Genomic DNA, 24,927 nt, shown 5'->3' on the forward strand with positions numbered 1-24,927 from the left:
GCTGAACGGAATTACACCAAATTTGGCAAAGAGGTAGTCCTCAGTTCAGACTCGTGCCTTTTGCTTAAATGGTGTAAATCCGTTCAGTAGTTCCTGAGAAAATTAGAGTTAAAAAGATAGATATATCTGGGCGGAGCCTAACCACACATCTCATCGTGAGATCTGATTGGCTGTCAGTACTTCATCCAAGAAGTGTTGGCAGCCATCTTGGGACCAATATACATGATAGCACCTCATTAAAAAGCATTGCAGTTAATAGAAGGTTTTAAGACTTTAGTTACATTATAAATCATTTGTTGATGGTACCATACTCATTTTAGGATTTGTGGTGTGTTCTAAGGTGATTTTACCATGTGAAAAAGCCTTCTGCTGTGATATCATGAATCATGTTTGAGAGAAAAATATTTTCTCATGCTTTTCCCACAGAGGTTTGGAAGGTGATCTATAAGCTAAACTGAGAGCATATTTTCTATAAATTCACATTATCTTTCTCAGTCATGTGAGAATGAAGTCTGACATTCTCAGTAAAACATGTACATCCAACAAGGGCAGAGACTGTCAGAGACTGTCAGTTGATTCCTTTGTGTTCTACTGCAGCTTCCCAGAGTGTTCTAAAGAACAACTAGAGCGCTAACAGTCCTACATATGACAAACGTATTGCACACCTGAAGCCATCTTGAGTGGAATAAAGTGGCAACTCTTAAAACATTTAATTTAAAAAGGAACAAAATGAGGGGCTTCATTTTGCCATAGAAAGTATGATAAGTGCTGCAGAAAGAAAAATTAGGGCACATTTTGAGTGACTTCTCAAATCCTCTTCTATTTCCTAAAACAATTCTGACATGCAGACTGAAACATGCACTTTCAATACCAGCAGCAGACTTCCCTGGTGAGCAGCAGCTTTACTACAATGATCTAATAAGCAACTAGAGTGCTACATTCTGAATTTATGGCAAATGTGTGACACATCTGAATGCCTTCTTGATGGAATCAAAGTAAAAAACTGAAAGTATTTCCTACTGAGGAGACTGTAGTAAATGAGGAAATAAGGAAACTTCATACCAAATAAGTCTCCCAAAATGGCCACCAGAGACAAAAGAGCCCAAATGTAGCCCAAATATCACCCAGATGTAGCCCAAGTATAGCCCAATGACAGAATGTCCCATAGTGTTCTAACGAACAACTAGAGCGCTAACAGTCTTACTTATGACAAAAGTATGGCACACCTGAAGCCATCTTGATTGGAATAAAGTGGTAACACTTAAAACATTTAATTTACAAAGGAACAAAATGAGGGGGTTCATTTTGCCATAGAAATTATGATTAGTGCTGCAGAAAGAAAAGTTAGGGCACATTTTGACTTCTCAAATCCTCTTCTGTTTCATAAAAAAATTCTAACATGCAGACTGAAACATGCACTTTAAATACCAGCAGCATGCTTCCCTGGTGAACAGTAGCTTTACTACAGCGATCTAATGAGCAACTAGAGTGCTAACATTCAGAATTCATGGCAAATGTGTGACACATCTGAATGCCTTCTTGATGGAACCAAAGTAAAAAACTGAAAGTATTTCCTACTGAGGAGAAAATGAGGAAATTAGGAAACTTCATAACAAATAAATCTCCCAAGAGGTTGTCTCATTCCCTACAGTCCTTGTACTCTCAAAACACCTTACTTTCTGCGTATTGGCCCCGACGAATTCAATGATAGGTGGTAAATTTGGACTGTTTCTCCCAACGAAGATTCTCAAAAACATGTTTTTTTAAAATTTCAAATCACACCGTGACTCTAACTTTATTCAGAACTGCAGAAGTGTAATGACAACTTTGCGGGTTCCTGTGATGGCCAGCAGCAGGGGAAACACGCTGACATCGCCGGCGTGAGGGCAACGGCCAGCATCGCCTACATCCCCCAGACGCCCTAGCCTGGCCCGCCGTGACGCAGGACAAGCGCGCCCGGAGGCGCTTAAAACTCCCTGCAGCCTCCCGCAGCGCGGGTTCCTGTGACGGCCAGCAGCAGGGGAAACACGCTGACATCGCCGCCGTGAGGGCAACGGCCAGTATCGCCTACATCCCCCAGACGCCCTAGCCTGGCCCGCCGTGACGCAGGACAAGCGCGCCCGGAGGCGCTTAAAACTCCCTGCAGCCTCCCGCAGCGCGGGTTCCTGTGACGGCCAGCTGCAGGGGAAACACGCTGACATCGCCACCGTGAGGGCAACGGCCAGCATCACCTACATCCCCCAGACGCCCTAGCCTGGCCCGCCGTGACGCAGGACAAGCACGTCCGGAGGCGCTTAAGACTCCCTGCAGCCTCCCGCAGCGCGGTTTCCTGTGACGGCCAGCAGCAGGGGAAACACGCTGACATCCCACCGTGAGGGCAACGGCCAGCATCGCCTACATCCCCCAGACACCCTAGCCTGGCCTGCCGTGACGCAGGACAAGTGCTCCCGGAGGCGCTTAAGACTCCCTGCAGCCTCCCGCAGCGCGGGACGCGTGCGGGCAGTGCCCGGGCAAAGCCCGGGCCAAGGGCGGGCCCGTCCTTGCCCGTCGTCGCCAGGAGGAGACAGGGCAGGGCCCCCTCTCTAACTACCGGTACCTTATCTGGATCCTAAATACGCTAATTCAAGGGAAGGTACAGTACTTAGACAGACCTGTGTACTCCTTGACCCACGAGGGAACAGCTAACCATTTATGGTTTTCCCCCTATTATCGGCTACCTGTAGTCTTTATCCAGATACTTTCTTGGCTGCTCCCTTCACAGCTACGTCCTTGGATTATTTCATATGTTTTGATACAGTGGGCTTTTTAACTTATCCTGGTACTGTACTCTCTGCTAGCACGTGTCACTTTAATTGAGGCCTATTTATTCTGCACTTTACACTTAAGAGGCTGCTTAATGCTTGATACCTTAAGTTTATTATTGTATCCTAGTACTGTTTTCTCTGCTAGCATGTGTCACTTTAATTGAGGCCTATTTATTGTGCATTTGCACTTTACATTCTAGAGGTTGCCTAATGTTGAATATCCTAAGTTTTTATCCAATGAGTACAAAGTGGTAGTTAATTCTACTTATATTTGTATTGTGTAATACGTATTGTTTTTATTGTTATAGGTATTTGCACAGCTTCCCCCGTAGTAAGACTATGGCAAGGAGGAAAACTGTGAAGCCCCCTATCGATCGATCATGTACTACGATCGATTCGTTTTTGGTCAAAGCAGTTAACGTTCTCTCAGAAGAAATTAACCTAACTGAGAGACGCCTTTCTATGGGCCCAAGCTCTATGGGGGTCGATCAGGTAAACGAGGTTAGCACTCACCCCGGCCCCCCTGGTGAGATTGAGATTGAGTTTAACATGTCGACTAATAACTCACCGGTTATTGGGGAGCTGGTTCCAGATACCATTGGTACAGGAGTAAATAGTGGGGATTATACTCGAATATCACTGACATCTAATATGATTCACCCCGAGAGCCCCCTGCCAATGGGAAAAACCAGGGGATGTAGAAAGCACATTCTGGAACGGGGGAACTCTAATCCTAACGCCAAGCCAAAAAAGGCAATTAAGAGTAATCGTGCTATGAAACTAGGTTTGCCAGCTGACCAGTCGAACAGAACAGATTCTATACCCCAGCATTTAACACTGGCTATCATTTCTGATAAAAAGATAGAGCTATTAAGGCCACTATACGATAAATTAGATATTTTGGCCAGAGAAATTCATAAAATTACTGGAGTACTAGATAAAGTAAATGACAAACTTATAAAGGAGCCAAGTAGAATCCAACAGAAAGATGCTACTATAGGCCCTACTAATTTGATCACTGTACAGGATAGGGAACCCCCTAACAACTTAAAAGAGCAGATTATTGATTTAGAAGTGAGGAAGAAGGGATATGAAAGATTTATAGTATCAGGTAACTCAGTTAATAATTATGGATTTAAACCTCCTCAGAAGGACAGAACAGTAACTAAGCTGGACAAATTTACTATACCCAATTCTCTAAAATCAGATGGCTTAAGAGTGTCAGCTCAGGAGAAAAGGAAGATGCCCTTGGTTACAAACCTGCCTCCCGAATGCAGTGCATATGTGGCAATCCTGGCCAATGTACCTAAACTTGAATTTGGCCAGGTAGAAGACCATGAGTCCCTTACAAATAAAGTAGTGTTTTGGTTAGCTAACAACTGTAATTACCCAATGGAAGGGATAAACCAGATCCTGACAACACGTCCCCGAGGTGGGCATTTAATACACTTAATAACGCGCCATTACCCTCTCCTCGGGAATTCAACACTACTCTTCTTCCGTTAGGATACTTTCATAGACATTTAATGGGACCACTTGGAAACGGACACGTAGGTCGATTTAGAACTGGACCACCGTCAATCCCTTATTTGTACCTTCCCGTATCTAGTTTAGCTGTCCCAGTAACCAATAAATACTAGGTGCTAGGTGACTTGGACAGCAATGATTGACGTAAGGGTCTGTCATGGAAGAACCAGGCAACAAGAGAAACACACGTACCCAAAAGTCCCAAAACAGGAAATCTAAATGTCAAGAATATAATTAGAAAGGCTGATCTATGCACGTCAGAGCAGGGCGGGTCTTTATCTAAAAATGTAATATGCCCACGCTTTGCTTCTAGTGAACTAGAGTGTATTTTACCAGAAGTAAATATTACTAGAAAAGAGGTGGGTCACGATGAATCTTTTCAGCAACTTGATGTAACGAATTCCGCCATAGGGTCCCAGGTCACTACTTGGAACATTGCTGGTTTCAACAAGAAAAAAGGTACTCCCTGATGGTCAGATTTTATTTCGGCCCAACACGATTTCATCTGCCTTCAGGAGACTTGGTGCATCGATCCAATTTATGTAGAGGGCTTTACCTCCCATTGGCTTCCGGCCCAGGCTTCCCCTTCCGGCAGAGCCAAGGGAGGACTTTTGATCCTGATTTCTATTAGTTTAAACAAATGTGAAATTAAAAAGTGTACTAATGTGGGCTTTTATGCTCAGATTATGTGGCTGGCTTCCCCCTCAGACAAAGATGTCATCCTGATTAATTTTTACAATAATATGTTTAGCTCCTCACGTGGCCTAATTATTAACGATCTGGAAAGTGAACTTGAGAAGATGACCAGTATTATTAGGAAGCCAATTGTTATCCTCTGGGTGGGTGATTTTAACGTTCAAATATGTCCATTATCCTTAACCAAAGTTTGTGGTCCTAGGAGGGGGGATTTTGATGAGGACTGTTACATGCATTTTTTTCACTGCGAATATGGTATGGCACTAAATGGTGCAATGGCTAAATGGGATCTAGAATTGTTATATTGTGCTACTGATAAACTTAATAAGAAATGCCCCACATTCACAGGTAGAAATGCAATGTCTATTATTGATCACATCATCATTTCATGTAATAGTGCACATTTATTTTCCCTACCTTGGATAACGGATCAACCCACCAGCGATCATAACAGTATTTCTGTTTATTTATTATGTTGGGGACCCAAACATATTTCTAGTGCACTTCAAAGCTCATGTATCGCCCCCACTCGACCAAATGGTGTCCGGATAAAATGGGCCGGTGTGGACCCATCCAAAATTTTGAATGACGTTGTTACCCAATGCCAGAACGAAATTGAAGTTTGTCTAGGGGATGAGGTTGATCCTGTAATGATGCTAGAGAATTTTACCAAGATAAATAAAATTGTGGAGAATCTTCTGACAAAACCAGTCTGCAAAAATAAAAAACCCAAGGCAGGCTGGTTCGATACCAGATGCACTAAGGCCCTGAGTAATCTCAAACAAGTTTTGAGATGTAATCCCAGAAACTCGGATATAATCAAGGCCTCACGTGCAGAATATGCTATAGCTTTAAAAAATAGAAAAGCGGAACTCCAAGAAATAGCTTGGAAAGATTTAAGTTTGGCAGCTGACACTAAAAATAGTAAATTGTTCTGGGATACCGTAAATAGCACCTTCTTGAAGGATGACCATATCCCCGAAATTAATTCTCACATCAACTGTAACGATTGGGTAACCCATTTTTCTAATATTTTTAACCCTATTAATACAGATATATCACCCACCCAATCCAACCAGTACTCTGACGAATGGGTAATTGTTCCTTTATCAATTAGTATAGAAGAAGTCACCGATGGTATTATTAGTAGTAAGGGGGGGTAAAGCACCAGGACCCGACGGGGTCCCCATAGATTTTTATAGGAATGAAATTGTTCTATGGTCCCCTTTTCTAACAAGAGTTTTTAATGCGCCGTTGAGACCCATTTTCCTTTATCGTGGGGTGAATCCATTATAGTACCTATACATAAGAAAGGAGTCAAAACTGATGTTTGTAATTACCGGCCAATATCTCTACTTGACTCATCTATTAAGATCATGAGTAGGGTCATGTTATCGAGATTATATATAGTTAGTTCAGCTAACTATAACTCACGCGCCCGCAATGCACTGCTGATGTCGTCACATATTACATCACTCATGACATGGTCAGTGACATCACTCATGACATCACTGATGACATCTCAAATGACATCACTCATGACATCACTGATGACATCATCCTTGTGATAGAGTGGCAGACCTCCTCTCCCCCTAATATAACCTTTGATACACACATTCAAAAATAGAAACTAAAAATTTCAAAACAATGGACATACCAATACCAGTTACAACAACCTAGTCAGTAATTCTAAGATCCACATACACATCCACTCATTCACCAACAGTCCTATACAGTCACTCATACATGTACTCACTCATCATATGTACTCATACACCTATACATCCTGTTACACAACGCCACTCATCCATAGAGTTACTCACACACATAGTCACTCATGCTAATAAAGAATCAAACATCCATTTACTTGCATATACAGTTATACACTCACCACCACACTTACTTCTACAGAAACTTACACATACTTAGTGTTTTAAACAATCACTTATAGAAACACATACTTATTCATACAGGAACTCTTTCAATCTCTCACTCTCACATATACTCACTTATATACACCAATAGTCACATATACTAGTTTAAAACATATGTAATTACTCATAAAGACACTATTGAGACAGTCATTCACTCACTAACACACCCATGCACACACTCATCCACCCATACAGTCCTGCACACATGCTGTCTTCAACACATACAAACAGTGAGTCACTCATTCATGCACCTATGCACTACATAATACCCCCCACCGAACCATACAGACACTCAGACACTCAAACTGATACTCAAAAAACCAACTAATAACCTTTATAGACACTCATGTAGCTACTCACCAACCCATGCAGCCACTTATACACAAAGTGAGAGACTGATACATATATTTACATATTTAAACATTACTCACTAAGCCATGTATTCACTAAGATACACTTAATCAGTCAGTTATACAATCAATTTTTCAAAAACAAATCATCCATTTAGACACTTATATACCCATTTATTCTTCCATCGACCTTGAGATATAAATATATAAAACATATGTAATTTTCAGAAAAACACACATTCACTGGATGATGTCATCAGTGATGTCATTTGAGATGTCATCAGTGATGTCATGAATGATGTCACTGACCTTTTCATGAGTGATGTAATATGTGACGTCATCAGCAGTGCATTGCGGGTGCGCGAGTTATAGTTAGCTGAACTAACTATAATGGGGGAATTTCAATGGTTTTGTACAAGTGAAAAGTCCAGCTAACTATAACGCTAATTCCTAACTATAACGTGCCTGAAACCTATGGTTTTTTCAGTGAATATATATATATATATATATATACACACACACACACACACACACATATTTATAATATATATATAAATATATATAATATATATATTCAAGTATCACATAAACGAACTTACCTGTGAGAGTGTTCATACTGCTTGATTTAAAAAAAATGTTTTGTAGAGACTCCCCCCTGCTGCCAACATGCGGGGAGGTGGCGCTGAACCCAAAAGATTGGTGTGCCCACCTCTGCCTCACTGAAAATGGGGCGAGGCTGCTCCCCTCCGTGCCTGCGTCGCCCCCGGGGGTTGCGTTTGCCAGTGGCGCTACCTGCTCTGCCATGGGGTAAGTAGAATGAAGAGGACTGGAGCGGTCAGGATGGGAGCGAGTCCGACTGGGATGGGAAATTTGGGAAGGAAAAAGGAAGCAGGAGGAGGACAGATCAGGAAAGGAAAACGAAAAACAGGAACAAAAGGTCACAAAAACACAAACAAACGTAAATACACACAGGGACAGATAGACTAATACAAATATTCGTACAATTCCTTGGAATCTGCGGAGTTTTCTTGTAACTCCACGGAATTCCGCAGAGTGAAATTCCATGAGTTCCGCTCAGGCCTAATTTAGTATCATGATTCAAATACTATGTTGATAGTAGGAATATTGATATCAATGCTTTGAAACTTTTGGGTAGAGTGATTATATGTATTTGGTTTTTCAATACACAAGCTACACCTGGCCTCTGCCGTGAATATTGGTTAGTGTGAAAATCGAATATGCTATTTTGGAGCTTGATTGACAGAGTAGGGGCACATGTGCCTTTGGATCCTGTTTCAATGATGGCCAAAAATGTCAATGGAAATATTTCAGTTTTTTTGTTGATTGTGAAATGAAACACAACAGATACCCCATTGTGAATCCTCATGTGAAATTGCCAGGCTGTGAGCACATGCACTGCAGGTGATGCAGCGCGGAATGCAAAATCCCTCCCTTCGTCACAGATCATAGATCACACACAACACTACATTCGCTGGTGGGGCCCATAACACCAACATACATCCATATAATAACCTGTTTCAAAGAGGTGATTGTTCCACTCGCTGTAATGGAAGAGAGTACTCACATATCCCTATTCATAAAGATCTAAGCTTCACCTTTAGTACTCCTCCCTTGAATAGGCCATGGATCTACTAGCTGCAGGTTGGAGTGATAACAAATCTATAACGTTATTTACATAAATACATTTTCTCAAATAATAACGACCCAACACAGTTCTTGTAATGAATATTAAATTTTATCTAAATAATTGAAATTCGAGTCTCTGGGTTTAATCAAGCAAAATAGATCATCATAGTTACCTATTCTGGCTAAAAGTCGCCCTCTAAGTCAAAATCTTGGTCATCAGTTCATACTGTCAGAGTCTTAGGAAACAGCTGTCCTGCAGTGTCACCGTCCTCTCCGTCAGCATAACATCAGGAAATCGCAAATCTTCTGAAGGGTCTCGACCTCCCAACCTCTCTAGTCTACCATTTTTATAGTAAATTTGCATTCCAAAGTGTAACAAATGATATTTTGAACAAATCCCATTGGTCCGTTGGGGAAAGTTCGACTTCTTTCCCATACATATAATGGGGCATATGCATCAACCAAACGAATACCGATTCCTTAATAGCGAAAAATAAGGAATCGCCATTAAGGAATCGGTAATTGGCATGCATCAACAGATTCGGTGAAATTTAGCGATTCCTTAAAAATCGCTAAATTTACCGATTCCTTAATAGCGGGGCACGCAAACGGCCTCACTAGCAAATTGCGAGTTCGGTAATACCGAATTAGCTAATAGCGAGTTCGGTAATACCGAGTTAGCTATTACCGAATCGGTAATAGCGAAATCGCAAATTGCCGCGTCGCTCCGGGAACGTGCAGATGACATCACCAACCAGGAAATACTGCTGCCCCACCCACATAGCCTCGACAGAGGAGCAGACAGGAGCTGGGAAGAAAGACTGCCTGTGCAGAGTGAGGCCACACCGATTCTGCAAATCACATCAGACATCCATTATGGCGCAGGAAGTGCCATCCAGCGCAGAATCTGCACGCAAGCGCAAGAAGAAGTTTTCGGACAGGGAGCTGGAGTACCTCATCGAGGGAGTGTCCAGCAAACACGACCGCCTCTTTGGCAAGCTGTCCCTCAAGGTGCCTGAGACAGAGAAGCGGCGCATCTGGCTGCGCATCCGTGAGAGGGTCAATGCGGTTGGCGTCACTACCCGCAGCATCGACGACCTTAAAAAACGGTGGTATGACCTGCGGAAGCGCGCCAAAGAGAGGATTGCTGAGAGGCTCCGGGAGGCTAGCAGGACTGGAGGCGGCACATCTACTGCACCATCCAACACAGCCCTGGAGGACCTTGTGGAAGGGACGATAGAGCGGGAAGCCGTCGTGGGGGTGACCCAGATGGACACGTCCGGCGCAGCCACAAGTGCCCAAGGTAAGATGCATGCCTGTGCCACACCCAGCATAGCGTAAATCCATACCCATGCCCCCAGCCCAATCTCACTGTGTCTGCAGCTCTGGCACAGACAGCTCCACACATGACACTAGTGCATCTTGGGAGTTGTAGTCTAGTCAGCCCAGTGTGCATGTACAGGCGTAAATCCAATGAGCATACACCACATCAGTTGTACATGGATGGAGACTGTTCATTTGTTGGACCACAGAGAGACATTAATGGGTACAACACTATGTAGGTGTAATCATCCCACTAACCATGCACTGTTTCACACACAGATGCATCACCTGGGGACTCTGACGACAGCGACCAGCTGATCATTTCGGAGACACCCGTCGAGTCAGACCAGGAGACAGCGCAGGATGCGCACGCATCGCCAACACCTGCCACCCCACCAGCACCACCTCCACCAGCGCCACAATCAACGGCACCAGCACCAGTGCCACAAGCTAAGGCACCAGCACCTGCGCCACTAGCCAAGGCACCAGCAACAGCGCCACAAGCAACGGCACCAGCAAAACAGCCTGCAGCTAGTACAGCCACAATACCGCAGAGGCACAGGCACCAAGTTGCGCCCTTGCAGGAGATGGTAACACCCCCCCCCGCAATTGGCACCCAGGCAGCGCACATCCACACCACCTGCTGCACCACCTGGAGGCTCAAGACACGCACGGCGTCACAGGGCCCGTCGCAGTTCCGTCTCCTCAGCAGACCAGGATGTCCCAACAACCTCTGCAATCGAGGAGAGGATGCTGCGTACACAGCGCCTGCAGGGACGACATGTGGCTAGCATTAGCTGCAATATCGTGCGCCTTGCGAGGGAGATGCGCGCCATGACTGCAGCAGTCACCGACATGGGCACGGCGGTCAGGGACATGGGCACGGCGGTCAGGGACCAGACCACTGCGGTTGCTGATGGCAATGCTCAGCTCAGGGAGGAGGTACGTGAGCTCACCCGTGCCATCAGGGAGGGCCATGAGTCCCAGAGGAGGAGTAACCGGCAGCTAATGTTGCGTTCCGCCGCCGCTACCAAGGCCATAACACGGCACAGCAACAGCACCGCTGTGTTGGCACGCCGCACAGTCTCCCTGCAGGTGGACCTTGGGCACTTCTGCGGGGATGTCGCTAAGTCACTGGGACACATCACCACTGCTGTGGAACAACTTCAGAGCAGCACATGCAGTGCTGCTGCATTGGGAGGGGATGACACAAGTGAGGCTGCCTCCAGTGTCAGCAGCGTGTCACTGGCAGAGGCCAGCACCAGGCGCCGCAGTTCGCGTGCCTCCACGGGGACAGGCCGTGGTGAGGCATTGGATGCACCTGAGCGGAGGCTTGGGGTACGTGGCAAGCGCCACTAGACAGTTGGACATGCTGCAGGACCATGGTGGGGCAACCATGGCCATCCAATTATTGTGTTTGCACAGGCCTGACTTTAAGGCACCTTTTATTTACATGAATGCAATCGGAGCATGATTTACAATGCTAGTTCTGTTGCACAATCCTCAGTGCTACTGTGCATTAAACAGTTGCACCCCAAACCAACTTGTAATGTCTCATTTTACCCAGGGTCAAAAATGATTTTGTATTATGTATGTCCGCCTCCTATGTCCCTCTGCTGTGTTTGGGATGTGTGCCTGTCGTCGTTGGGCGGGTGGTTGGTCAGCCTGGTGGTCGTCATCCCTGTCCACCTCCATGGGTAACCCCCTTCTGGTGGCAATGTTGTGCAGCATTGCATATACAGCAATTATCCGACAGCATGTTTCTGGTTGGTATAGCATGGCGCCGCCAGTCTTGTGGAGGATACGGAAGTGGCTCTTGAGAATCCCAAAAGTGCGCTCTATCACATTCCTCGTGCTGATGTGTGCAGCGTTGTAGCGATGTTCCTGCGGGGTTGCTGGATTTAGGTATGGGGTGAGTATGTATTCCCGCAGGGCGTAAGCACTGTCACCTAGAAGATAGAAGCATAGACTTAGCATTGGTGATGTACATACATGTGTGGTGTTGGTGTGGGGAAGCGTATTTCTACGTACCTAGCAGGAGTCCCTCTCCAAATTCTCCATTGATTAGTCGCCTGTGCATTCCACTGTTGCGGAAGATGTATGAGTTGTGTGTGCTCCCTGGGAATTGTGCCACTAGGTCCGTTATGATGTTGTTGGCATCGCACACAACCTGCACGTTGATCGAGTGGTATGACTTTCGGTTCCGGAATAGGTACTCATTTGCTGACGGAGGACATATGGGGATATGCGTGCAGTCGATGCATCCAATCACATGTGGGAATTGTGCCACCTGGTAGAAAGCCTGTTTGGTGCGGTCCAACTGCTGTGGGGTTGTGGGGAAGCTGATGTGTGTGTGGAGCATTGTCAGCATGGCATCTAGGAATTTCTTGAAGAAGCGTGACAGTGCGCTTTGCGAAACACCTCCGGCCACCGCAATTACCCCCTGGAAACTCCCTGAGGCCAGTAGGTGCAGGCTGCATAGGACCTGAACGTGCGCAGGGATAGCATTTGTCCGGTGTGTCTGGTGCTGCAGTAATGGTTCCAGGTCTGCAATCAGGCGCATGATCATAGCGCGATTGAGGCGATACTTCTGGTACACCTCGTCCTCATTCTGCCCGAGCAAGGTTATGCGCAGTCTGAAAACTCGCTCCTGGACCCTTCTCCTGCGCTGTCCTGCTGCATTGATCCGCATCCTCCTTGCAAGCACGTAGAGGGCAGCCATTTTGTGGGAGCCAACAGGGTCTCCTGGGCCACATTTAAGGGTTTAGTGATTGCCTCACTCATTTGCACATGTTGGAAGAATTTTGCCTCATCTTTTTTTTTTTTTGTAACTTTACCTCCAGGTTTTGATTCCCCTTATTTAGCTCTTGCAAAATAGCGATTTTTGGAATTTTCGTTATTAGCGAGTTTTGTTGCATTGGGGTGCGAATCGTTATTTGCTATTGGCACTTTCCGGGAGCTAATAGTGATTTCGGTAATTGCTAATTCGGTATATAGCGATTCGGTAAATTAGCATTTTGGGTATTAGCGATTCGGTATGTTCGAGGTTATTTATTTTGCGATTCGTTATTTGCTCAGGTTTTGGGTTGATGCATTGGGATTGGGTATTTTTAACGCAATACCGGGAGCTATTAACGATTCGGTATTTTACCGACTGGATTTTGGCTTGATGCATAAGGGTGAATGTGTCTTTAGATATAGTTCTAATCCACGCAATAGTATCTTTTCATTGTTTCTTTCAGAGCAGCTGGCCGAAAGCCCGGTATAACCTTGGTTGGCACAGTTGAGTCGGGGTCGTACAAAGGCCGCGGTAGCTGATGGCGACGCATGCGCACTTCACCCAGAGATGCTCATAATGGAGTCGTTCTCGTCTAATAGGGACGTCGGCCATTTTGTGGCCACCAAATGGTCAACTTAAGCAAAGAAACACAAAAATGGAATTAATACATAGAAATGACTAATAATCTGTTATCCCCTTACTAATACCCATATGTGTATGTATTTATCTAGCAGAAGCAACACTTAATGCGGGTTATATTCACATTAATAAAGCACAAATCACAGATACATCACGAAAGCAACATATAATCATGCAATTTCTAATTGTCTATTATTAATATGCATACGAAATTTAGTTTACGTCATTAATTAGGCCATGCCAATGCAATTCCCACGTGTATTTCTTATATTAGTAATGTTGATCAATTCACACAGCAAACAATTAATACAATTACTATTAATTAATTAATCTTATTAATCAAAACATGCAAAATGGATAGGGTATACGATTTTTAAAGAAAACCCCACTCCAGCACAGGCAGCGTAGAATGGAATCATGGAGCGGTGTGCAGACAGAAAAGAAAAAGACAAATCAGTGGGTGATCCCTACTCCTTGTTTCCACGGTTCGCTATGTGCAGCTAAGGTGATCACTTGTAGAATTTGCAAGTGGGATGCTGTAGCCAGTGCCACTTTGTAATTTAGAATCTGCATAGTCCTGATCGGTGCCTATGCACATGTGCAGGCTTTTTAATGTGCATTTTCTGAAGATGTGGAGGGTTTCGTTGTTACTGAAGGCTTTTAGTTCAGAAAACAAAAGTTCATGATGTTAGAGAAATAGGCCTTGAACCAACACAAATATCCTTATGGAGAGCATGAAAGCTTGACTATTACGATGGTGAGCACAATTCAGACTGCTTGAAAAAAGTCAATCTTTTTTTTCATATTGTAGTTGTGTTTTATATGTGAAAAAAAATACGAAGCAAGGATGACAGCTTCTATGTGGCTGTTGTTCTATAATTCGTTACAGTACTTTTTTTTTATTTTTTTTAATTTACATTTTTATTTGATTTTTCATAGAATACAATCACATCCACTGTTACAGGGTGAGTCCAGCTCGGGTTACGCAAATCCCTACTTTTTGTGCCGCTGCCAACCGCCTGCATCCATTGACAGTTGTCACACAGCTGGCAGGTGAATGTCGGAAGGCCTGGGTGGAAAGGCTTCCTAGATGTGCTGGTAAGATGTTTGGCAGTAGCACACAGAGTGAAAGGGCCGAGGGGAGGACGGGTAACTAGATACATGCCACTGTATGAGCGATGTGTAACTTTTAGCATGTATGCGAGTGGAGTCCATGTAGCGTACGAGCTCAAATGACTAACACACTAGGGTATGTGAGAGAGTACAGTTAATTGTTGGAGACTGGTTATTTGTGTGCAGTATACAATCAACAAGGGGAGTGTGGAAAGAGCATGTTTGTGTGTGTTTTGTTGTGTCTGTTTGAGAGTAAACTGAGTAGGTTCAGGTGAGCTTCAAAAGGGGAAAACGACCTCTACAATGCAGTCGTTACACCGCGGTATGTTTACATCGCGGGCATTACAATGCAAGTCGTTACAACGACTTGCGCTAGATGGCGCTCTAAACTAAGGACTAGTATGATTTACTATTCCAAAACCTTCCCTACTGTTGCGTAGGCTGGAGTTGGAATAGTAAATCATACTATTCCTAAGTCCAGCGCAAGTCGCTTTGTAACAAACGCGATGTAAAATACCGCATTGTGAATGTATAGGACGTAATGTCATACATTCTTCAAATGGCAAAATGCAATGTACTCATATGTTGGTTCTCCTTCCCTCCCAGCTTTAACTGCCAATATGTTAGGGGATAACAGGAGGCTGTCACACATAAACACACCGGCATGCACTGTAGTGACAATGGGCGTTATTCATGGTTTGGCAGAGTGTGAGGTGCGCAGTAAACCAGTGGATCTCCGTTCCCAGGGAGCTGCTGGGCTACTGTTGTCAGATCCTCTGCTGGCTTCACTGGCTCTCCCAGCTGTAACCTCTGACCCAGAGGCCCCTTTACCGCAGAACGGCTTGGTCACAGTGATGGCTGTGTTCTACCCTATGTAGGGCAGGACGACTACCATCACTTCATTTCCCTGCCTGTATTCGTCACTGAGACGGAAACTGGCAGGGATAAATGTTAAATGCCCTCAAAGCCAGGGAACATTTCCCTGAAGTGTCTGGGTCATTTAGTTTTTGTTCAGAAGAAACAAACTTCAGGTAGCAGACGGTCCTCCAGCAGGGTGGCAGACTTCATGCCCTCTGCACCCCATGGCAGAATGTTCAGGAAGGCCTAAATAAGGCCAAATGTCTCTAAATGACCAGAGTGCATTCCACTAAATCATATATAAAATATAGTGCTCAGTTTCTAAGTACCACAAAAGTGGATGAGCATCTGTCCACCTTGCTAGGAAAGATGCAATGACCCCTGAATTATACATATTTTCAAGATTTGGGGGCATATTTATGTAGCTCTCGGGCAGCGCAGCAGCCATCTTGTGCACTGTGCTGCATGAAAGGAAAAGGGCAGGAATGTGCCCTATTTAACATAATACAACACATTCCTGTCCTTTCCATGCGCTGGCGTGCTTTTGGCACCATGGAGCAAGGGTGCCTGCTTTGTAAGCAGTATTGTTTTTGGAGCAGGAAGGGGCACCTTCCTGTACAAAAACAATCCTCAGAGGCCCTTTCCTCTTTCTATGTGTGCTGGAAAATTCAGCACATATAGAAAGAGGAAGTAACTTGGAGAAATAAAGATATTTCTCTTTGTGACACCTCTCCAAGGGAGACGTAGCATTTTGACACATTCCCAGGTTTACCAGTGTTGGTAAATTTGGGAATGCACCAAAATCCTTGGTGGATGTGTGGGAATACCCATGCTCTACCCATGGAACACCTCCCTGGGGCAAAGTAATGAAACGCAGCGATTTGCACTGCATTGCGTTACTTTAGATTTATCAAGCCATGCAGGGCCATCAAGGTGGCCTTGCGTGCCTTGATAAATCAACTGAAGAGTTGTGTTGCTCTTGTGCCCCGTTGGGTGGCACAAGGGCAGCGCAACTCTTTCATAAATATGCCCCTTGGTTTTTATTAGTCTCATCTTGTTTAGTCCTTTTTATGGCGAAGCAACAAATAAGAATCTATTAACCCCTTCGGTGCTCATGACGGAATGGTTCCGTCATGACCCACGGTTGAGCTGTGCTCATGACGGAACCATTCCGTCATGACCACGCCCGCGCAAGATTCCGTCAGCACAGCGGCGGAATCTGCGCAGCATCGAAGGGGTTAAAAATCACTATATTTGTTTGCCTATAATTTATTTTTGATTGGCTTAGTAAATACTCATCCATTTTGGTTATAAACTATTTGCTTTAAATGTGCAATTTTCAGGTTTAGTGTTAGCCAACATCTTTTGATTTTTCAAAAAATATACTCAGTATATTCCTTTAGGGGCTATCATCAAGGGTTATTTAGCAACCATTCTGTGTTGTGCCATTCACATTTTCTTCTTTTAGCTACTACAGCATACAGCAGTGGGTCAGCCCACATTAGCCATTGGCTAACTTCACTGTGAGTGACAGCATTCTGCCCTTTCACAAGGAGCACACCAACACAGAAGGCAGTTGCCATTAGTACCAGAAACCACTATGGGAATTTGTGCTTTTTGAGACGGAACAATTGTCTTACTTTCAGCCAATGTTTTTTTTAAATATATTAGCGAGGGGCTAGCAGCTACCTTGACAAAAAACAATTTACACAGTACATGACAGAACAAAAGAGACATTGACAGAGCTGAAAGGCTGCCAGATTGTTATATGTGAGATTTGGAAAATGTTTGACAAATTGTCGTTACATTATGGCTGTATTTCATATAACTTCCATGTGTTCAATTCACCATTGCAGTTTCTACCATGTAAGTAGTTGACATAAAATGTAATCACAAAAAATAGACTGACAAGGTATCTCCGGCCAAATCTAAGGAACAGTGCAAGGTTTTCTGGCACCATATGCAAACATGTTTCCCCTTTGGCGCCTTCAGTCTGACCCTCAGCAATAAGGCAGTTTTGCAGCTCTCATGTAAACATGACTAAGATGACCAATCCCAGGTTTGCTGGGACAGTCCCAGTTTTTCACCTTATATGCTGGAAAATGTCCCTAAATTCAGCACATATCCCAGTTTTTAGAGAGGGTTAAATGAAAACGGAGATAGGCAAGTTGTTTAAGTGTTCCAGTGCTGGATAAGCTACCACCCTTTTCAGAAATCACAATAATTAACATATATGCAAACTCTGTGTAAAAGTTGCATTTAATGTATTCCATTAAGAGCCTCCTTCTCTGTGTCCTCTATGTGGGTGTGCACTTTCTTTTAAGTCATTCTGTGGACCTCAGTTGATGTAAAATTGCAGTCCTACTTCTATGTTTGAGGAACATCCTGGTGTTTTGGTTTTCAAAATCTGGTCACCCTAGATATGCCGAACTTTGCTACCTGCACTGATGTAGGCCACATTACTTCGCTTTTTGGCTGAACTGGCTTTCATTCGACCTTGGACTTAGAAGCATTTCTATGCTTTATAGAAAATTAAAAGAATTAAAAAAAACCTATTTCCTTTGCACACCAGTTCTGAGATTATAAACAATTTTGAGCAACCTAAATTCACCTCTAGAAATGTGAATGGATGGACTCAGACCAGAAACTGGAGTTTGACATCTAGCAGGTTTGCCAATGCCTTCCTGTGGGAGGGCGCATGACGCACACAAGTCTGCGAATACTCACCGGAAGTGCGCCATGCTGAAGTCAAACAGGAATTTAATGCAAAACATGGACATTGCACAGGTGGTTTTACACCCAAACCTACGGTTTTAGGCTGTCATTTAGGTGTTTATTATCATTAACGTGCAAATCGCAGAGGTCCTTATGAAAAGAAAGCTACGGCTCTGTATAAATACCACAGTAAGGGAACAGAACACCGATTATTTCGATGAGTGACTTCTGCGCTCTGATTTATTTACTTATTTTACTTTTACCAGAAACGCTCTGTTTTGTCACACAAACTTACCCTTCAGGGACATGTTACATATTTGGCCAAAGAAATAGCTATTTCAGGATTTTTTTTTCTGATCAGGTTTATGTGGAATATGTGAAGTTTCTATTCGAATGTGAGAGAGCACTTTTTAGTAAATTAGTCCGAATGTGTGTCCTAAATGAATATGGTGAGTTATGAAATCTATCGGTGGCAGGTATGTATCCCCCCCACCCCCCGTTAGTTGTTAGATTTTCATTTTAAAACAAAAACTGTACGCACACAGCACAAAAGTAAGAAAGTATGTAATGTATGAATTTTCTTCGCCATTTTCGCGGAATGAGTAGCTTGAGGAAGGGATCGCTATGGCTTGTGGGTATTCTAATAGTTATGCTGTTTCTTTCAATAAACCCCCCCCCCCCACAAGGCCACACATGTACACACAGTCACCACCCGCCCATTCTGCAAGCATGCCTGCATTCATAGATGGACACATACACACATTAGTGCTCACACTGGCGTGTACATACACACACACATACATTTGTTAGCATCGTTGTGAGAACTATTTGTGGATTTCTACACACCCCCACACACCCACATGCACACAAACATTCACGCACATACATCCTTCTGAAGACCGGCCATTGACTTCCATGAGATGTATATTCACATGCAATTATACCTCTAGTTTTACTTGGATATTGCAGCAAGACTTCTTCTTCAGTCACATGAGTTTTTCTGGTGCAGTCAGACCTCCCCATCAGAATGAGGACTGGTCTGGTCCCCTTGGTGAGTGCTCTACATGCTCACACGCACACATATAGACACACACATATCTAATTACCAGTGCCATGGCCAGCAAGTGCAAAGTGATGCCCAGGACAGGGGATAGTTCAATAGCCATCTAATAGCCGCAGTCCCAGCTCTGAAGCAGTATCCTAATCACCATCCCAGTGCCATCACTACACCATCAACAAACATCCCCAACATATTTACAACACTTTGAATAGCTTTAAATTCCACTGACATTTGCAGGTGGCACGATCTCAGCCCAAACAGGCCCATTAGCAGTCATGAAGAACCCAAAACTTCAGGATTTCTCCCTTTCTTCACAGGAGGAGCTCAACTGATGTCAGACAAGGGTCCAGGGCCTGGCAAGGCACATCTTGGAGATCAGGAACTCAACTCAGTGGACGCCAGCTGAGATCAGACAGGTTCAGTCAGGTCCTGTGCAGCAGGTCAGCTGGGCTGCTGGAGGGAGGACTCTGGAGCATGTTGTGTCCTTGTAGGTTTTAACAGGAGGTCAGCCACCCGACCCTTGGAGTCACTCTGGTGGTCCTGGGATCAAGCAGCCTCAAGAAGAAGGGCAGTCCTCTGAGGGTACAAGGCAAATTTCAAGCAGCAGGGCAGTCCCCTGGTAGCTGCAGCATTTTTTTAGGGGTGTAGCATAATCATGGAGAATTACCTAAAACTTCTGCAAGATTATGCATAATTATGTGAGAAGAGTAATTATGTGTTTAATGCTATTTCTTAATGCAAACTGATCCCTCGAGTCCAAAAATGAGCACAAGAAGGCTTTTTGCACTAAGAAATAGAGCTAAATGTGTGGCTGGGGTAGAATTTCCCCTTCAACTTACTCCCAGCACCTAGTGTTATTTCCTTAGCACAAAATGCACCCTTGCATCCAAAATGGATGCAAGGATGCATTTTGCGTTTCGAAATAGCGCTAAATGCAGCAAAACACAAATCACAAGTGGCCTCTCACAGCATCTAAATGTGCGCTTGTTTTAGAATAATTTTCACCCAAAATTATTCTTAATACGCAAGCAGATGTAATCTCGTAATTTTTGGTAATTGCATGACATTGGGTGAAGCGGAATCACCAAAATTGCACCCGATGATGCTGAGGCCTTTTTATTTTGCCATGTCGATTTGGCAGTTTAAAACTCTACACAGACTAAAATGACCTCCTGAGACATGTTTTGAAAGGCTACATAAGTGGGCGGCGCAATAAGTGCTGCAGACCCACTGACAACCTTTAATTTACAGGCCTTGGGTTCATGTTTTGCCACTTTTCTAGGGACTTATAAGTACATTAAATGTGTCAATAGGGTATATGACAATTTGACCATGTTTTTGGGAGTGAGCACAAGCACTTAAGCACTGGTCAGCAGTGGTAAAGTGCACAGAATGCTGAAGTGAAAAATATTAGATTCAGAAAACAGGAGGTGAGAAGACAAAATGGTGGTGAACCTGCAAAGTTGGCCAAGTACAACACTCACATATTAGAGAACTGTTCACTGATTTTCCTTGAAGTGAAACTAAAAAGTGATTGTTGTGGTGTTGTGTTGGGACAGTCCTTTTTGTCATTGAGCAAGTGGAAAGACTATTAATTCATTTTGAAATGATTTTAGTTAAGTATTTTTTATTGAAGATTCAAAAATCAATACCAATATACATAGCAAATGCAATACAACAATGATAAATATTAGAGATTGTTACAATTGCTAAAGGTGATAAAACCAAGAAGAGAAACATATGAATACAACACAGCAAATCAAAAGAAAACAGAGCCAGAAAGATAAAGAAACGAAGGGAAATGAAAGGAGACAGTAGGAAGAAAGAGGAGGAGAAAGGATAGAAAGAAGCAGAAAGAGAAGTGAAAATATGAGAACTAAGATGTTGGTAAATGAGAGGAGAAATATGTAGTAAAGGGTAACCAATATAAATCCGATTTGATCTTCTGACGTAGTGATAATGAAGAAACATTGGAAATTCTATGTTCATCACAAATAAAATTCCACCATGTTGATACAGATGATTTAGAAGTATCTTTCCAACAAGATAATATAACCGTAAAAGCAAGCACAATGAAAAGATCAAATAACACATGTTTGGGTGTAATATGGTCAAAATCAGGTGACATAATTCTGAACAAAACATTCTGAATTGCTAGTTGAATATTACACTGGAAGATCTATAAACATTTGCACTAGATAACTTTCCAAAAATTAAACACATGAGAGCAATAGCAGAGTAAATGAATTAGAGTACCATTGGAAGAAGAACATGACCAACATAATAGAGGATTAGATGAATCACATTTAGGGATACCAGCTCTATTATAAACAAAACATAGAGATTGTGTAATACTCGCAGCTTTGGAAGTATTAAACATTTTAAGCCATATTTTATCCCATTGATGAACAGAGAATGATACAGAAAGATTATTTTCCCATAATAATTCAATAGAATGTTGTAATCACATAGAAGTTGGTAATAATAACATTTTGTATATATAAGCAGCTCTGGGGATGGAATCGTAATCAATATTATGTAAAGGTGTCAAGGATGGGAATGATGCGGGATCAGGAGAAAAGTTGTGAGTTAATAAAAAAGATTGGAGGTCTGTAAAAAAGAGCTAGGTAAGTTATATTGTGCTTGTAGTTGGGGAAAAGGTATAACAGAATTATGTCTTACAAGTTGATGAATAAATATAATACCTTTCTCTTTCCAATGTTTAAAATAAAATGATTTGCAATTAAATTTAATAAACTTATTATACCAGATGGAAGAGGAGAGAAAACATTGATAGAAATCAAGTCCCACTGAAAATATTGTATGTAACAAATGATGAGAGTATTTATTTGGAAATAAAAGTGCAATAAGACATGTAAACCACATCTTTAAATGAAAAATCCTTCAATAAGGAGCATTCAAATACAACCCAGCATGGTGTGAGAGAATCTTGAAAATATTAATTAAGGTATACAATCGACAAATTAAAAAAGCAGAGTGATAAAAATTAGGGGGAGACTAACTAAGATTTTGCGCCGTGTTTGCGTCACCAAAGAAAACAGCGCAAAATCTTTTTTTCCTGATTAACTTTCCAGCGCTAAACTTAGCGCTGGAGATAATGTAAAAGTAATGCGAAGCAGTGTATTGTGCTGCTTTGCCTTACTTTGCGCCATGGCGGTGTACCAAGGGTGGTGCATGGGCGTTCCCATGCAACCACCCAAGGTTTCTGACGCTAAACCCAATTTGCTAAAAACAGTAGATTGGGTTTAACGTTAGAAAACTGCACCCTTTTCAACTAGGCGCAAGGAAGGAGAAATGAAAGCATTTCTCTTTCCTTTATTGACTTTGCATGTGTGCTGTACTGTACAGCACATATGCAAAGTGGGAAAAGCTTTGCATCGTGCCTAGCATAGTAATTTGTACAGGAAGGATAACCTTCCTGTACAAAACCTATGCTACATTCATGCACACACCCTAGCGCTACGGTGCTAAGGTGTGTGCATGGCGCACGACAGCTGAAATCAGTGCCGACGCAAGGGGAGGAGAGAGCCATATCTTTAAAAATGTGGTGCTCTCCTCCCTCCCTGACGCGCAACGCTGCGTTGCGTGGAGATTTTGTATATCTCCCCCTTAAAGTCAGGGAAACAGACACTCCCTTCATTCTTTGGACAGTTAAGCTTAGATAAGGCTATACATGAATGTTTGTTATTCCAAACAAGTTTGATACAATTAGAATACATTGTGAAAAAATAGTAATTGGGTATTTTGGAAGTCAACATAGAATGTGTATAAAGAACATGTGGTATAATCATCATCTTGAGGGTATCTAATCTACCCCACCATAATAAATGAAGTGGAGGCAGGATGTAAATAGTTTCTGTATTTTAAGCTTTAAAATTTTAAAAATTATGGCTAATAATGCTGGAAATAGTAAGAGAAAACCACACACCTAGGTATTTCATTCTGAAAGGGCACCATGTAAAATTAATGTTGATAACACAAAGAGTTCAGTAATAAAACATCTGTTTTGTAGAAGTTCAATTTATATCTAAAGATGTTGGAGTATATATTGATCTCTTGTAAAAAAAAAGGGAGTTAAGAAGGACAAGGGATTAGACATGTATATCAAAACGTCATCAGCAAATGCCAATAACTTAGTTTTGAGGGAACTGTATTTAAATCCGGAGATAAGTGTGTCACAACATATGTATTCAAGGAAGGGTTGTAGAAAAAGAGTAAAAAGTAAAGGGGAGAGGGAACAACCTTGCCTGGTACCTGTATGTAAATTAAAATAAGAGGAGAAATGTCATTTAACAAAAACACTGGTTCTAGGGTCAGAAAATAATAATTTTATGAATGAAATAAATTTAGGGCCAAAGCCAAACCAATGGAGAGTAATAAACATAGATTTCCAATTAAATGCGGTCAAATGCTTTTTCGACATCAAAAGTAGCAAGGGGAGATTGATACTTATTACTCAATGCAAGAATATTAGAGAACATTCTGGCTTTGTCAGCAGAAAGTCTACCCTCAATGAAACCAGATTGATCAGGCTTGACAAGGAGGTTTGCAATGTTTTCTAGGTGAGATGCTAGAGAAATGAGCCACTAGCCTTTGAATTCATAAGAAGAAAATGTAAAAGGTCAAGTAGTTTGATGGCAATAAAAGAAAAAAAGGAGGAAAGAAGTTCAATAGAAAATCCATCTAACGCCGGAGTTTTTGCTTTTTTTTAGGAATTTGATAGCTTTAATAATTTGTTGAAGAGTTATGTCGGCTTCTAATGTTTTGAATTTATAAGGGATAGAAGGAGGATTGGGAAGACCATTCCAAAAAGTCTTTATTTCATCTTCTGAGGGATTGGTAGCCTCTTTATACAGTGATTTGTAAAAAGTTTGGAAAACACTGGAAATATCAGAATCAAAGGTTACAATATTGTTAGAGATTACATTACAAATAAGCCCAATATTTTTACATTTTTAGATAATTAGCCAACATTTCACCTGCTTTATTTTGTCCTCCATGGAATTTAGATTAAACCTTAAGTAGGATGTTACATGCATCAGTGGTGGCAAGCTTATCAAGGGTAGACTTGGCAAAAATCAATTCATGTAAAAGTGAAGTAAGTATGTTCAAGTGTTTTTATTTGCTGAAGCAATGAAAGATATTGGGAATTAAATGTATTTTCCTTCTAGCAGAATAAGCTGTAGTAAGGGCTTGAAAGTGAGCTTTGAAAGCATCCAAGTTATTAGGAATGGAAGTTTCAATAGATTGGTTAATTTGAAAAAACTCATTAATAAAAGCAGTGGCTTCTGTAATAAAATTGTTGTACGATACCAGGAAGTTGATGAATCTCCAATGGCCTGTTTTAGAGTCATTGAGGGATAAATCAAAAGAGGATAAAACAAGGGCATGATCTGAAACAAAATTGAACCAATTTCTGAGGATTAAATACAACAAAGTAGGATTTATAATTTTGGAGGTG

This window comes from Triturus cristatus, chromosome 2_1, assembly GCF_964204655.1.
Source record: "Triturus cristatus chromosome 2_1, aTriCri1.1, whole genome shotgun sequence".
Lineage (NCBI taxonomy): Eukaryota > Metazoa > Chordata > Amphibia > Caudata > Salamandridae > Triturus > Triturus cristatus.